General features: G+C 40.3%; 1 protein-coding gene and 1 long non-coding RNA gene across 2 annotated transcripts in view; one reads left to right on the plus strand and one right to left on the minus strand.

Moving 5' to 3' along the window:
• Positions 1-17,808, plus strand: part of LOC114875635 — a 37,849-nt gene that overhangs the window by 19,532 nt on the left and 509 nt on the right. The window lies entirely within an intron of this gene.
• LOC114875627 (tolloid-like protein 1) overlaps positions 1-17,808 on the minus strand; it is a 39,448-nt gene that overhangs the window by 17,002 nt on the left and 4,638 nt on the right. The gene's annotated exons all lie outside the window — the stretch shown is intronic.

Here is a 17,808-nt window from a genome sequence, read left to right on the forward strand (position 1 = left end):
CTTTAATTGCATGAAAAATAAAGAGAGAGGAAAATTTTTCTATATGGAATCAAGGTTTCGCATTGCATAACACGAGGCTTGTGCAGCACGGTTAATACATTGATTTCACGTATATAATATCTGGGTCAATACAAAATCCTGTACATCGTGCAATTGAACGTAAGCCAACAGTGGACGGGGTAAAAAATAATTCTACCGCACAATGGAAATCCAGTGCACCTGGAATAAACATTCAAAGTGCCTTATAAATCGTGACCATAGAAAATATAAAGTACCTACTATTTTTAAATATATTTTACGAGCAATTGTTAATTTTCCGTGGCGCACAAGGGGTTGGAAAAATGAATATCGCCATTGATCTTCGCCGGATAATACGTTCAAATATTCGTAACACCGTGTCGTCGAAGATAATATAACAGTATCGACAGCAGTATAAATTGCATCGCTGTTAAAATAATCTCGATGCAAGATCAACAGTAGCGTCAGAAGAATGGTCTAATAAAACAGGCGATCCCTATTGTGGCCAGGTTATATCTTATCGACACCCCCGATCGATTTCCTTTAATTAATCCAATCCGTAGATCGCGTAGAGTGGATCCAGCCCAGACATTGGGTTTAATGTTGGCGCGTGTCCCATTAACAGCGGCGAATAATTTGTCGATGGTGGAAATTAGCGAAGCTGATCCTGCCCACCGACACGCCTCGACGTCGATATCTCACCGTTCTGTTAACGAGGTCGCAATCGTTGAACCTGCGACGATGAATTCGGGGGCTAAGTCGTAAATACCAGCTACAATGCAGACTGGTCAACGACTCGTGGACACGCGGCTCGATTTATTCGCTTCGATTAATTCTTCGACGTTGTTACGAGCGACGATGATCTCTCAACCTACACGATCGTTTCTGATTCCCTCTGAATGAGATTTTGGATAAGGAGTAACTAACTGTAATTGTTAATATCTTTTAAACAATTAGCCGTCTGCCCCCAAAAGGGGGTATATGAAAATTTGATAGAAACAGAAGATTTTTTAAATATTATCATAATTAAAAATTATTATCACTGCAATAACGCGTGAGTTTATAGAAACTTATTACATTCGGGGACGGGGATTAAACAAACAAATGATTATTGTTTCGTGTTTGATGAACAGAATGTGATCGATTCAAAAGGTTCGATGAGGTATCGATAAATTAGCCGAATTTTTTGTAGATTCGGTGACATTAAACGCGAGGCTGCATGGAAACGTCCGATTCGGTTAATTAATTAGGGGTACACACGCACAGGGGTGGCCGTCCCTTGAGGGGTAGGGACGAGGGTTGAAATCGGCAGATTCACGGCGATACACTCGTAAATACATCCCGCTGCCAACGAGTATTAGGAACGTACGTATTAGTCAACGGACCGTGCACGCATTTCCTTCCCTCGGTGTCTGCGACTCATTAATTTATGGTGTTTCACGATCATTCGCTAAATCTGCAAGCGTAACGTCCATTTCCCTGTGCCTCCCCTACACGATCCGTTCGTATGACAACGATATTTTAATTATCGTGTTGCGTACCGCGACACCAGCCTATGTATCACAATCTCCTGTTCTCTTTAATCTACATCATCAGACTTTTTATGATTTCGTTATTTTTCTTCTCTTAATGTACGTTCAACATTTGAACGAATTCTTTTTCTCTTGATTTATCGTCCGGAAAATTCTCGTTGAACGCGAGAGAAAAATTTTCCACTGCGTTTACTTTCTTGCATTTGGTCTTCAGATATTGCAGAAACTTTTCTAATCAAGTTCATGAAGAATTCATTTCTTTACGCGGTTTAGTTGTCTTACTTGAAACTGATTATCATATCTGAGTGAAACGTTTTTCATGGCGTGACTCGTGCTAACGAACAGATTAAATTGTAACAAGTACAATTTGACCGAGGTTCAGCATTTAATATCCTAAAGATTTGAATAATTTTCAAGCGCCGCTCCACTCTGTTGCCACTCGAACAGAATTCCGAGTGTTTTAAATAACAATTGATGCAACAAGCACCATCGATAGGTTACAAACGAGCGCTGGAAAAAAAGGAAAGAGAAGAATAAAAAAGCAGAAATCAAATCAACCACAGTATGGATTCGTTGCACTCGAAAAAGGTCAGGCAGAGTTCTACCAGTTCTTTGTGTAGTAGCCGTTGGGGAATAACAGAAAACTGATACCCACACAGGAAATAAAACAACGAACAGTTTCGAATTTAATTTTCCATTGCGTCACGTACAGAGATCCACGGTACAGAAATTTTCTCTATGAATTTTGTCACACGGCACACGCGCACCCTACCAGTCAGTTACAAACCGCATAATGCCAAACCCCTGTTCGCTTCGACTCGGTGATTTCGTGCCATTCAGTCGGTGGATTCACTGGAATATTCCGTGTACTCGGTTAAAATACCTTCGATTCTACGCCTCTGTTTAATGAAGCGAAACGATTAACTCTACTTAACAACGATCGACTATCGGAAAACGCTATTATAATTGACGTCAATGCTTTCTCTTCTATCGCTTTACAAATAACCCTATGATTCTGATCGAAAATCGAAAATTATTGAACAGGAACTTTTGAACAGGAGTGTACGTTAAAATTTGAACGAGATCCATTCGGAAGTAGGGAAATTAGACAGTGTCGTATAATTTGATATGAGATCGTTGAAAGAGAGAAAGATCTTTCATGATCAAAGTAAAGAACAGCCACTCGGAATGATTCCTTGAAAGCTCTTATCAGAGATAGCTGCAATTCGCTTGATGATACCGAAAGATTATCTTCGGCTCCCATTTTCCCGGTTAAAGTCCCGGGGACAACAAGATTGTCCTTTATCCCGAAAAGGGAATTTCGCCCCATCATTAAACCCCTGATAGCTTTCGAAGAAAGGACATTGTTTTACCAATTAATTTTACCGAACACTGCACCGAATATTTGTATCATTTTTACTTGTGAACGATAAACTATGAATGAAAATAAATATAAAGAAAGGAGAGTAAATGAAGGTTTATAAAGGTAGCTGTAAATTATTAGAAGAAGGAAGAGAAGAAACATAACAGATTAGAAAGGCAGAAACATAAGAGAAAATTTAACGGAGATGGAATGGAAGATACGATTGCTCGACGAACTATCGAAAGCTCTTCAATAGGAAAGCCCGGACGTTCTATCCAGCTAACCGGAAGTAGCTCTTGTCTGGCCCGTTCTGTAAAGTGTTCCGTCTGTCCCTCTCCTTCTCATAACGTCGATGCTCTTGCAAATGTCCTGGAAATGGAAAAGGAGTCTCCTCAGATCGATTCGGAGATTGGACCACTTCCGACCTTCCGTTTGGCTGTCAGCCACGATCCTGTGGTTGCACCGATCGCAGTTTCAATGTTATTTAACCTCCTTACACATTTCGGCATTAATCGCCACGTAATTGGGAGAGATTACATTCAAACGATAGCAGACGCAGCGATATCGATAGGGTAACAAAAGTTCTCAGATATTATTACTGTGCTATTGAAATTTGAAGCATTAGAAATTGTTACTTTAACCTAGTGACACGACAGCGTACTAGGAAATGCCAGCCAGGAACGATATTTTGTGTAAATTTGTAGGAAAATCGCGTAGAAAGGAGTAACCCTCATAAACAATTCTACTTCCTACCGGAGCAGTCACTTTTGTCTTCCTAATTCCCTTTGTTTCATCCCTTGCAACCGTGAAACAACAAGACGAATATTTGCTATATAAATCATAGGATGAGTTGTACGGCTACTCTACAGAGAACTTTCGGTATAACTAAAATAAATTTGCACTATATTTTATTTTACCCGGAGAAAGAACGTCATAACGTCCAATTTGTATAGTAATCATTTTTTATCATTATCCCCGCGTTTTCTCTCACTCTATCACTCTTCGTTGTCATTTTCATCGTGATTCTCGACGAAAAATTAGGCAAAAAAGTTCTCTAAACGATTCCCTTTCTCGTCGGTTCATTGCAAGACGGGTCTGAACGGATACGAAAGAGCGCACTTTTGAACACCGTTCCCTGACCGATACTCTCGAATTTTTCCCTGTAGCTGAGATTCGAGGATAATGCGACGTGGCGCGTTTAATACAGCAGATATATAGAAGCCCGGTGTGCGTGTGTCGTATTGATTCGAATGGAGAAGCCTCTCGCATCGCAGCGAACCTCTATCGCGTCGGATTAAACGCTTGCGTACGCTACTGACGTCAACTTTCCGTCCCTTTTCTTTTTTTCCTTTGTCCAGTTTCATTTTTTCCCTCGATCGCGGTTCGCGTTTTCTATTTCATCTTTTTAAATTGAAAATCATTCCATCGGTCGAAGTGTTAAATATCGGATCATCGAATAAGCCAGCCACCTCGAGATCGTCCTCCGGATTCAGACACGCGATATCCGGTGTGCAAGCGTACCGGATATCGTCGCGCGGATCAATCGCGCTTTTCCACGAACGGTAACTTTTTCCTTTATTCTTCGATCGAGCCAAGTGTCAAGAGATAGCCTATCAACCTTTGACACGATGGGTAGCTAACTCGTGTGGATTTCCTGTAGTTTGAACCGCGAAGAAACGGCATCGGTCCGACGCGACGTCTCGCTATTTATTCGCCGCGACGCGACGCGACGTTTGCGAACTGTCGAAGAAGTTTTCAGCCCTGGTCTGCGGTAAGGGAGCCGAGGAGTTTCGCTATCCGGGCGTGAATCTGTTTTCGTGTCTCGCGGAATATGAGGCTGACGTTGAATAATGCATCCGCGGCTGAGCTGCTTCAACGAGCGCGCGAGACCCACCTACACCCCTCAACATTCATTTCACGGTCTCGCGATTGAATCAACTTTTAATTGTGTTCCCTTCCTTCTTCACGGTTATTCATACGTCGAGATTACCAGGAAAGGATCGTTTATTTGAATCATCGATTTCATCTTAATTGATATTTATTGAAATCCAATTAGTCGTTTCAAAGGACCAATAGAAATTTGCTTTAATTACAATAGCGAGTGTTATTTATCGTTTTTCTTGAACCCTCTGTGTGACAGTTATCGAGGTAAGGTGTGTATACTTCATACCGAATGCTTTTCAATTTTATTTTCCATTCGAGCGGAAAATGTCCGAGCGGTCATTTCGAGCGAACGTGGAAGGCGAGCATTGAACAGAATCAAAGTCAGGAAGCACGCTGCTACGCAGAAGGTAGCCGGACGTGATGAAAACGTATCCCTTAGGATTAGGTCGACTTCTCACCTGGGATGAGAGTTCCAAAAAAGGAAGGTCGATGTAAGAAGAAACGTCTGATGACATCCGACGCTAACGGAATACTCCTTATTTTATCATTCACAAAAATTCTTTAGCATCCTTCGAAAATTAGAGTACTCGAGGACAGAGATGCAAATGTGAAAGGTTTTTTCTGTTTGCAAGAGTATTACCTCTTGCGAGGTAGACTTCAAAGTTCACCAAAAAGTTTTACTATGTAATTTTAAACTTCCATTTACCTCGAAACGATTCAAAGTTTCGAATCCAAAGGTGGTCAGACGTTTCACTGAAATTTGCAAGAAAAATGAAGATTTTATAAGATCGATGGTTCCTATGCTCTTTATAAAATTTCGTTTAAAAATAATATCGACCATGAACTTCGGGACGAGCGACTGAATTATCGATAGATATTGCTGATTTCAATTAGACCCGAACGAAAATACAGGAGTATTCGTTTCAATTGAGTTCAGTCGTATCATATAATATGTATGAGCCGAGTTGCGGCCACCGGTATTTTTCACTAAAGAAAACGAGTGTACCTTGTATCGTAGTTTGGGTAATAGCATAGTGTAACGGTCCATCAATCTTCCGAGAAATTTATTGGTTACGAAGAATACGTTAAGGGTTCCCTGTGATCATCGGTTTAACAGCCTTGCTGAAACATCCCGTTGACGCGACACGAAAAAAAAGGATTTCTAAAGTTGCTTTCAAGCATTCTTCGTAAATTTTTACAAGCTCCTTCTCTAAAGAAAAATCTGGTGGCAATAATTTTCGAAATATTCATTCGATTGCCATCTTTTCAAAGGGTGACTGGTTGTAAACTCGAATCTGCCGCTAACAAGCAAACGGGTCGGTTGTTGAAATTTCAAGGCGGAAGCAACGCGTCGGAAGAAGCGAAATAATTTTCGGTACGTTGTCCACCGCGAATCGTTGTCCAAGAACGTCCGGACATTCCTCGTAACCTGGAGCCCATCCACGCTTTGTTCGCTCGAAAAGAGCAAAGTAAAGTGAAATAGAGTAGTTATATACAGGAAGCGAAGAGAGAGCGACCGAGAGTCAACCTCGTTTCATTTTAGCTTTGTCCTCGGCCCGTTTCCTTCGCGTACACGTTTTGTTCTCCTCGACTTTTCTATCCCTCCGTTCCTCTTTCTCTCGCTTTTCTCTCTGTTATATTCCTCGGCCTGTTTCCGGCTTGAATCCTCGCCGCATAGTATGTGGGTCAGAGGCAGTGTGCCACCCTTTCCGTCTGTCACCGTCGATCGTGAATCGAACTAGTTCAAATTTGACTTGGAATTTCGTACGAGATGCCTCAGAGGAGGATGCATGCATCGTCGAAGGAATGGGTGGCAAAATGTCGGTCACACACGTTTCATTCCATTCACCCTAACGTAGACACGGCTTCCTTCTCTAGACACCCTTTGTTTTCGATGTTTAACCCCCGCATCGTTCCGCAAGATTTTACGTATCTTCCAATGGATAATACGTACTTTCTTCCTTTATTTTTTTCATCGATTTTGAAAATCAAGCGATAGCTCGACGAAAGAAATTGTATGTGATATAATTAACATAATTATGCGTTGGATATGAATTATTAGGATAGGAGCAGGTTCACGTAGAAAGGCGTTCGTAATTTCATATCGAGCACGAAATAAAACTACAGCCACACTTTCGCACGATGTTAATGAAGTGAGAGTGAATTAAATTTTCTTTGATCTCGAAGCGAGCGCCAGAAGAGGGCTAATTTTTTTTCTGAAACGACACCCGGTTATTACTTTAGATATATTATATACTACGATCTAATTCACATTCGTTTGTACTTATCAATCGCGTTGAAATTTAAACAAAACCAATTTCTTCTTCGACCATTTCTTATTTCATGCCAGTTTTATTTTACTCTCGAGCAGAGGTTGATTTAATAGAATTAGATAGCATCGAAGTTTGTCAAGTGTTTCGAGCAAGTACCGACTAGTTTTATATAAAAAGCCGGAGGGAAACGCAGGGTTCCGTGTCAGTCGAAGTGACTTTTCTTTCTTGCAGCCTTTTTTTTCCCCCGACACCGATTTGAAACGCTAACGATACAGTCACGTATCCAACGGGGCTCGGCAACCGCTTGGAAAAATGGGAATAAAGGCGTTATCACGCGACCGGAAAAGGACCGAAAGAACGATCGTGGAACGCTAAGTTAAGTAGAATGGAATAATTAAAGCGGTATTCGCAGTCCGATTATTTCAACGACGGCGCAGAAAAAAGAAGAGCGACAGGGATAGAAGAAAATCGTTGGAAAGTGAAGGGAGAGAAAATAGGAAGAAAGAGAAATGACTGGACGAGTGCCAAGCGCAGCGGGGAGGTATGCCATCTGCAGAGATCGCCGATGAGGGTCCGAGCTACCCTTAATTTCTGTTTATTTCATAATCCCTTCCATGGTCAAAGGGGGAAAAAAAGGGTCATTTTTCGAGGCGTCGTTGCCGGTTTATTAGATTTCCTTGCGATTATGTTGTTCTTTCGCTTGCTCCGTAGAATTAGTTTATTACCTAAGGGTTTAATACCACCCTGAAGCGTAGTTAACATTTTCTAATATCAACAAATTTTATTGCTTTAAATATGAGACTGACTCGTGCTTGTCCTGAATATTATCGTCTTTCACTTTTATTTTTCCAATTAAATTATTCCCAGATGAATCGATATACCACTCACTTTTCATATACCTCACCCATTTCGAGCCACTTTAGTCGCTTTGAACTTGGCTCCGTTGATGGCGCAAATTGAATCTAATTTCGATGGTTACTTATTGCAGAACCTTTTAAAAAATTATTGATTAATTCCATATTTAATTATATGAGATTCATTGTAATTTCAATCTTCGAGTTGATTCTAAGATTGCAGTTTAAATATTTTCAATAATTTCTGTATGTTATTAATTGAATTAAATTTACTGCATATCTTCTGTTGAATAATCAAATGTTGTCAATGAATTGTAATTTCGTGTCAATCCGTTTGAAACAGGCAGAAAACAATGGCAATTGGTGTATTGTTTTCCCAGAAAAATGCTTTAATTGAAGTTCATTAATTTCCACGTCACTTAATTATGTTCTTAGAAGCTTGAAGAATGCTGACCTTAGCGTACTCGCTGCAACCCTTGACATGTTACTATTGTTAACAATTCTAAGTGTATCTCATTATAACAAGACGAGATGAAGGGTTAAGGAAGAGAAAGAATAGAGAAAAAAAATAATAACGAATGGTGGACTGAAAATAAAAAAAATGAAAATTTATATTGCAATTAAAATGAAAATTATTACAATTTTATGTAGATTGAGGTCGTATGAATCTAATTTAACCTCCATATGGAAAATTAATTGAGGTTCTCTTTAAATATTTTATCTACAAACATCTTTTTGTATGATTCGTGAATCGTATTAAGCAAAAGTTTCATTTATTAACGTCGACAACGAACGAATCAGCATAAAGTCTCGTTAAAATTATAGAATGGCTTGTTTGCCGGGGCAAAAATTAATATTCAAAGAATTGCATACGGGCAAACAAAATCGAGTTGACTGTCAAAGAAGTGGAAACGACGCGAGCTTTTGATGTCTGGTGTACTTAGCCGTATCCTGATAACATCTACGTGTACTTAAACGAGTCGATTGTTCTTGTGAAGGGACGTGTTTATCGTTGTTCATAAAACGACTTGGATTCCACTGAGAAATACGTCATACTGACGTAATCTTTCAACAGCAATTTCCCTTTGTCCTTTCTTCATCTCTCCGAGTGTCTTAATTAATCAATCCCTACAAGAAGTCATCGTGAACTCTATGCAATGTTTCAAAATTAAAGAAATCATATTAAATTTCAAACGATATCGATATTATATTAATTTTGTAAGCTAAATTGAGACGCGAAACGAGCGCGTTCTGAATAATTACAATTATAACACGCCGCGCTACACACGATCAATTTCACTATACCAGTCGGCGCGTGTTAACGCGTGATTGATTCGTAAAAGCAATTCCATCTATATTGGATCGAAGCTATCTGTATTATAAAAAAAAAAAAGAAAAGAAAAAAGAAATTGAAAATTTCGGATGAAATTCATCTAAATTTAGCCACGAAGCGGGTATAAACACGTAATCATTCCAAAGACAATTTATCTCGAAACAAACGTCGGTTATCACTTTGACACTGACATATATTATTATTAGCTTCCTAAAACGTTTTTACCGCTGCCCGCTTTCGTAACTCCACCGCAATCACGAAGTTGTAGAAAGCGTTCCAATTTTTCACATGGTACTAACATCTTTCAAGAATTCCAAAGAAACTTAATTGCCGATAATAATTATAATTAATGATTAAAATTATACTTTCCAATTGGTCGATCATCAGCTGTGCGTGATAAACAAGGGTAAATACGAAGTGAACGAGTAAAGAAATTATTAGCGAGTGGGAAAGTTTGTAAGAAATCGAAGTGGTTCTCTGAGCCGAGACTGAGAATCGCGAAGTTGACGTAGAAAAACATTCAGGAACTAGGCGACACCGTTAATTGAATTACTTGATTACACTCCCGCGGGCGCGGCTTCGTTTATGCCAATTAGCGCGCTCGTTAGCGGTAAACGCCGCATCGTGTCACGAGAGAATCGTCCTCGTTGTTATTTCTCTCTTCCTCTCTCTCTCTCTCTCCATATCTCGTTATCCCCGTTTCGTTCATACACCGGAGAAACGTTTGATCTGCCTTTTCGACCTCTCCTTCTGCCCCTTTATTAACTACACTTCATTAAGAGATACATGGAAAATAAACACCAAGAACCGAAGGGAAGAATAAAGTTAAACTGCAACGTAACGCGTTGTTCCTCCTATGAATTTCAATTAATTACTCGTTCAAACGATCTGCCATTGTATCGGTACGCTTGATCGCTTTTTCTGCACGTTTTATCGACTTTTTAACGTTTCGATTGCCGACAGAAAAAGAGACTGTGATAACGTGTGTCGTTGGAAGTTTCTGTGATGTAAATGTAAAAAGCGTTGTATGTATTTTCACCCCATCTAGATATCGGGCATTTTTGTTTTAAAATTTCTTCGATGCAAATCGAAGGGAATTGAAATCCTAGGACCGAGTCGTGATTCAGAAAGCTGCAAGTTTCTTCCACGCTTTCTAGGATCGTTGCCATAATTGAGCGAATAATTACAATAACGGCTATTGTTCAAGACCGTTCATTATAGTACACGTTCTCCGGTGTTTTGTTGAGAAAGAAAAAATTTCTGTCAGAAATCTGCAACATCCAAAAGCAAGGGTGTTGGAAGTCTCGAATCGATTAATCATCGATTTCGTGTATATTGTTTTGAGGAACAATATACAGTAACGATATACAGAATAGAACTGTATTAACAATTCAATCCGATCAAACAGTAGGATACTAAGCAAGTACGCCGTTAACGACCCATAAACCTAAACCGCTAACCTCTCTATAAATCATTATAACCCAACTGTCCCTCTCTTTGAATCGAATTCGCAGGTCCGCGGGACAGGAAGCATTTGCAAACGCCATTAAAATCCGAACATTATTATTCGACACAATACATTCACGTAGTATTCTTGAAATTGTCGCCATCCGAACCGCAACCACTTTACAAATCATTGTACCATTAGTATTATCACCTAAATCATTATTTACAATGTGACACTCAAATTTCTTATTAGAATTTGATTAATTTTATAAATTAAAAATCTGTTATTAGACTTTGGTTAATCCCCAAAAATAAAAATCTTTCATTAGAATTTGATTAATTTGAAAAATTAAAAATCTTTCATTAGAATTTGATTAATTTTAAATATTAAAAATCTCTTAATAGAATTTGATTACTTGTCAGACGAGGAGAAATGGAATGCATAAAAGGAATCTCGATTTGATGCAACTATATGAGATCGGGATCCGGATGTCAGTCGCGAGTTACAGCAAGCCGATTCCGGTTCGCGGTCGTGCGACGTTTTAGAGCGTGCACCGTGACCGGTGTAAATCAAGACGAACGATGTTCGATTTCCAGGAGCGTGCCGCGAAACGAGAGGTGTTCTCTCGTCACAGACGGAATTCCTTTCCGGTCGGGGTGCCAGCTCCGAGATAGCTTTGCTTCTGTCTGCGTAATCGCGTGATTGCGTGGACATATCGGAATACTAGGCGACACGTAACTTCCACCAGGTGTGATATTACATCTGCATTATTATATCGATGCGTGCTGTTCGATATCCAAAGGGATTCGTTCTCTTGGCGATAGGGATTAAGGTCGTTTTACCATGCAATCATAAGTTCTTGGTTCCATTAAGGTAATTGTTCAAGGGGTTGAATTCAAAAATCGATCAGTTAATTGCAATAAATTAGATTGTCATGTATTAAAGGGTTGATTTTGAAAAATAATGATAATTTCGTTAATATTCTTCAGAGAAAATGGCTGGTTCTTTGGTAGAACAAACAATGCATCAACTAGTATACAGCTTCACGCGATTGCCTGTGGGATTATGATTAAACTATACACGCAAGCACGAAAGAACAAGTTTTATCTTGGCTCTCGGCTGAATTTATAGCAATGTCACACCGGTATCGTTCGCAACTTTGAAACATTTCTCGCGAGAATGACGAGCATCGTTAGTTTCCATTCGTACGCTCAGTTCCGCACAATTTCGACAAGCCAGCAATGCATATCGGAATGTACATTCATTTCTTTCCTCGCTATCGTTCCCCGGACGGTCGATCCGGGACATTTAAAACGACTGTCGCAGCATCGTGGAAAGCTATTCAAGGTATTCCGTTGCATCGGAACAAACGGAACAAACGTCGCTGAAATAATCCTACCGTTAAGACACCTACTTAACGAATTCATTAAAAATTTTCAAAACTTCTAATTATAAATTAAAAGTTTTTCTTTCGCTGGTAATATTTGAATTTTCACCCAACTTTTTTAACTACCTATGTCGCTACCTGTTTATTCAAAACCATGACGAAGCGATGATTACATGCAGGTTAATGAAAATTGAAATTCTCTCTGCCCATGAATTACAAAGCAGAGGAACGGCTTGCGCGGTGCAGCCCCCGTTCGATCACGATATTCTAGCATCGAACCGAGGACACGAATTAACGCAGCGGGTAGTCAATTTACGGGGAAACAATGCGACGTAGGTGTAAGAGCGAAGCGTCCAGGAAAGGTGGAAGGAGGGTAGTTGAAAAAGCTGACCGCATGTTTTGCGGAGATAAAAGTTGAACGAAAAACAAAGTGAAACGAGTGAATGGGAGGCGAAGAACGAGGGTGGGAAAAAGAGCACGTCCATCCGTTAGGGGCAGTTGGCGGAACTTTCAAGCTGCCATAGGAAACGTCGGGAACGCTGAAATGCATTAAAATTCATCGCGTAATGACCGTCATAACCGGCTCAGGTTCGCTTCAAAAAACCCTACCTCTGAAGAAAGAAGGATTTTTTCTACGCGAAGAAACGAGGCTCCGAGCTAAAGTCAGACGGAAATTCGTGCTTCGAGCCTCGTATTAATTGCAACATCATTTTTTACCTACCCCTTACGTATGAATAACTTTGATGCCCTGAAGATATTTGAAAGGAAAACAGAAATTCTAACTAACCAAGCAAATTCATCCACATTTTCGATTATCCCAACGAGCTTTCTCATTCGAAATGGTCCATCAAACACACTCTGGAAAAGTTATTCGATTAACTCCCGGAATAGTCTGGATAAATTTACCATTCAACAGTCAGTTGCAAGGGAAGCATACCGAATACGTAAATACATACTTGCGTAACGTTTCCCGTAAACGCGTTTATCGACACACGAATCCCTGCGCCCCGAGCGTGGTACATAATCGCAAGGCAGCGGCGACAAAAGTATCTTACACAGCGGAAACAAAGCGTCGAACTCGGCTAAAATGTAGTCGCGATCGCTCGTAATCCGTAATAAACAGCTGATAGACCGGCGTACCGTAAAATCCTATGAAACAAGCGAAACCCTCGAAGTACAGCTTTCGATTCCACCTTTTCCGTCGCGCGGAGAAGCCGGTCCCCCTCGAACTGTTCCTTCTGTAAAATCGATATTTATACAATCTCTCGCGATAGTTTCAAAGCGCTCAACTGTTTCGTCGAAATTCGAAGCTTTTCTCCATCATCTTCGACGATGACGGATCGAAGAAATAAACGAGATCGATCTGGAAAATCCTCCGTCTCGGTGTAAGATCTAGCGTTGTTCGCGGTAGCGAAGATCGTCTGGCTAACGAGCAAAAAGCACGAGGTACCGTTCTGCGTGCTTTGGACTCTGCTCGATGAAAAGACTGACCGCTCGAGTATCGTTGAACTCGCGTGCGCTATAATGCGTCTCGGTGCACGCGACTGATGCACGCTCGAGGAACCTGCTTTTCATGTCCCAATTGCGGCCTAGGCCTCGTCGGCAGCCGTGCTCTTCGAGATTTTTCCTCTCGCCTCCTTCCTTTCCTACCTTTTCATCCTTTCGATCTTTAACTTCATTAATTTCTCTTTTCTTCGAATAACGGGTTAAGACGCGGAGCAACATTTCGCGAAGAATTTCAATAGCACCCTCTTTTAATTTCTTTTCCGACGATTCAAAAATTCGGAACATCGTTGAAATTGAATTGGTAAATCTAGATTTTGCAATTATACGATATTACCGGTGTATCGATCGCGCGATTTATGATGCTCGTTTCGCTCCGATACGATAGGTTTTTTTTTTTTATGGAGAAGATATGGCAAGCCAAGGGATGCGGAGATAGCAGAAAGTGTTTCGGTGTCATTTGCCCGAGCGTTTACCCGGCCAATGAGCTCAGAGTGGTTCTCTTGGGAGTCGCGTTGCATATTTTGTAACAAGCGTACTCCGCAAACGAGAAACGTTGAAGATTTTAATTGTAAAGCAGCAACGAGGGTAGGCCGCGATAAATTTCTCGTACAATTAACGATTACATCACTCTAATTACTGATCGTTTCAATTTGATGATTGCTGTTTAATTGAAACTCTTATTATCTGGTAAAAGTTTGAAATTTGATTAAATCCAAGGGGACAGGATTTGAGAAATTTCGAAAATTTGTATGCGTTTGAAAAATTTCACTGATCAAGTGAAATTAATTAGTTGTAATTATATTCAAAACAGGCTATGTATTAAGTTAATCATCACGCGTGCGAAATGATTTCGTTTCGCGATCTTTAATAGAGCGGGAAAGAATAATAAGCGGCAACGCGCACGTTAATAATCGAGGTTGCCGTGTTAACGCTTTCTAAGAGTTTTCTTTCTTTCCTTCTGCTCGAACGGTGGATTTTCAAAATGAAATTACACCGGGCCAGCGGCGGAGAATCGAAGAAAATGGCGTGGAACCTTTATGGGAAGGCTGGCATGGGATGAAAAAACCTTGGAGAAGATCGATATGGGGAAATAAAATCTCCCGTTTCTCCGTCGAGTGGTAATTTCATGGAAGTTCCAGCGAATCCAGATAGGAAAAAGTCAGTCGTCGATAATTGCTTCTATAATGGCTGGTAGAGGTTAATGAGAAGAAAAAATTCAGAGGTAACCGCGGAAAAAATTCTGCGGTTGGAAAGGTCATCTGCGAAAACACATTTCTGAAATTTTACATCTCATTCGTGAAAGTACCATCCTTTTTCTTTTTTTCTTTCCTTCTAAGAGCTTCTACTATTTCGGTCGATATAAAAGAAAATACATGTAGGGTAAGCTGTACAATGATTGGCACCCTTAAAGGCTATGATGGCTGAAATTTCACCCTACGCGAATTTCTCAGTAACCATCGCAGTGCCATTCGCAACCGAGCAAACAATAATATTAAATAATAATATAACAAATGATTGCTTTTTACATTTTTCATTGACTTCTAAAATAAAATGAAAAAAAAAGGAAAAAAGTGAAAATTGCTGGAATGAAATTTTCATCCCTTACACAGGGGATACTGTAACGTAAATAATTGTTGAAACGTTGTATTGTTATTGCTAAAAAATTGTTTTCTATACAATGAAATCGACATCATAGCGAGATAGGTGAAACGTAGCACCCAATGAACGGTGTACTTCGGGGGGTCGTCCAACAGCGAACGACGTCGTTCTTTATTTAAATCGGACGAGGATAAATTGTTTCACTTACGGGAATATTTATTAGCAAGTTCTCGGTGTTGCCGACTTAATAAATTCGTTTCCATCTTCGGCGGGGCCGGAGCATTATCGTCGTTCCACGCTTATTTACATTAAGTACGTTCAACTTGTGGATGATTACGTTCTTGAAAATCAATGAATATTATCGTTTAGCCGCGGGCATCGTAGCGTGCCCTGTTATTCTTTACTTCTCTATTGCTTTCTGTAATTCATTTATCGATTCCACTGATTGATGCTTACGGTCAATAAAAACATGTACATAATTCTATTACTTAGGAAACGATGAATTGCTATCTTCGAAAGAAAAAGAGAGAACCACGTAGATAGTACATCGACGATGTAGCCTGATAGATAAATATGTGTACTTGCAAAGAACTTTAAACTGTGTGCACGAATGCGCGATAAAAATATTTAGTAGCGCGCGAGAGAAATTTTTCAGAGAAAGGAATAAACTTGTACGCGATTTGTAGTTCGATAGTGGTATCCAGCATCGTTTTGTTTAAAATAAAAATATATATTTTTCAAGCTGAATTTATTTACACAATTTGATTTGTAGGGTAATTTTCACACCCTCAAATAATACCGTTTATTATTCTTTTCATTAGGTCTAAATTGACCTGGTATCGATTAAAATCGAAAATCAGTATTCCTTAGCCACCGTTTAAGGAAGCAAGCGTAAGGTAGATATAACAAGTTGTCCGCAACAGTAGCCATTCAAGGCATTATCCTGTCGGTGGTTGATCTTAATCTAAATTGCTGAAAGTTCCCGTGAAAGAGGGATAATTCAAAGCCCCTTTTCTCGCTCTCTTTTCACCGGTTCGTCGAACGAACTTGCAAACGATGAGACAGAGAGCCGATCGTTTGTTCCTCTCGACAAGCAGCAATTAGCAATAGCAAACCCTTTTGTCCTCGACGGAGGAAGTATCCAACGACGAACCCATTCATCGATTATTATAACATCTACCGCGACCTTTCCCGGACGAAAAGAAGCTGGGAAAGTTGAGATTTCTTTCGGAAAGGCGCCATTCGCGAGACAATTTCATCCGACCTCGATAAACTTTGCGTAATTTTTGCAATTGTTAGCTCAAACTCTTCGTCACGTTTTCAACGAGATTCCCCGCGATGTTTACGAGCGTCCCTTTACTTTTTAACGCGGCACGAACGCTTTGTTTTACACTCGTCTCCGCTGAAAATAGGACAAGTATGCAAATTGATATCATTTACAAAAAACGGTTCTCTAAGACCGGAGGTAGGGAAATTTTATTCCGGTCTTGGCCGAAAGTTTTTCACGTGGAGAGAGCACTTTTCTTCGTTCGAAGGGCACTTGTTAGCGAAAAATTTGCAAAGTGTAAACGGAAAGGAAAAATATCGATCAAGCCCTTTTATCTCGAGTACCGAATACCGAGTTCGCAAGTTCGATCGCGCATCGATTAATCTCGAGTTCGATCAAACAGATGCGTCTTTCCTTTCCAAATTAAAGCTCCTTCTGATAATTAATTTTTCTGTTTTCCCTTTTCTTCTTCGGGGAGAAGATAAATGAAAAATGGAGCAAAACCGTGGGTAAGATGGATTCCTTATTCGTCTGTTGGTGTTTTTTCCAACGCTAGACTGACACCCTGGTCGGAAGGATGATCGCGTCATTTTTCATTCTCCGTTCGGTAGTGTTCTGCGAGCTTCTGCCAAGGCACGCCCAGAATAATCAGTGGGAAAAGGAGGAAAGGTCCTTTCTGCCTCAGCCCATCGAACGATCCCGGACCCTTCGAGTGTCCACGTAGTCTGTTAGGCACAATGAGCATCGTGGCTCTTTTCGAGAAGGAAAGATTATCGGACGCCGCAGGACGAGCTGCTTCAATAATGGTCAGTGGCCCTTACCGAGCCGCGTTCCTTCTTGATTGGCCAATCTCGCTTGTCCCTTCAGCTTTCTCCGTCTTCCTTCGTCCTCTCGTTAATTCGAAAGCGTAAGACCGATTTCGGTTGCGTGTCTTAGTTAGCCCAACGTCGTTCGAGCATCGGCTTTTCATTCCGCTCTACCACCGTCAGAGAAATGGAATGAATGGTCAACGATATAAACAAACGTTCGTCTTTGATTCGCTCGAACAATTCGATAAAATTTTTCCTATCTTCGCTGGCCTTGCGGTTGCGTACAATGGAGACAATTGTAATTTCTCGCAATTACTTATAGAGAAAACAAACGACGATTTTAATTGATTAATACCAGAAAGAATCCGTTTCTTTAGTTCTCCTCTGGGTATTCATTTTTTATATTTTTCATATCCCTGCGATAGGACCGTTATCAGTGGGAGTTTGTTTTAATTGAAATTCGATAAACGCTCAGATGAGATCGGGATTTTCACGAAATACGAAGCCGCGATATACTCGATTATTCCGAATAACGC

The sequence above is a fragment of the Osmia bicornis genome, chromosome 2 (assembly GCF_907164935.1).
Source record: "Osmia bicornis bicornis chromosome 2, iOsmBic2.1, whole genome shotgun sequence".
Classification (NCBI taxonomy): domain Eukaryota; kingdom Metazoa; phylum Arthropoda; class Insecta; order Hymenoptera; family Megachilidae; genus Osmia; species Osmia bicornis.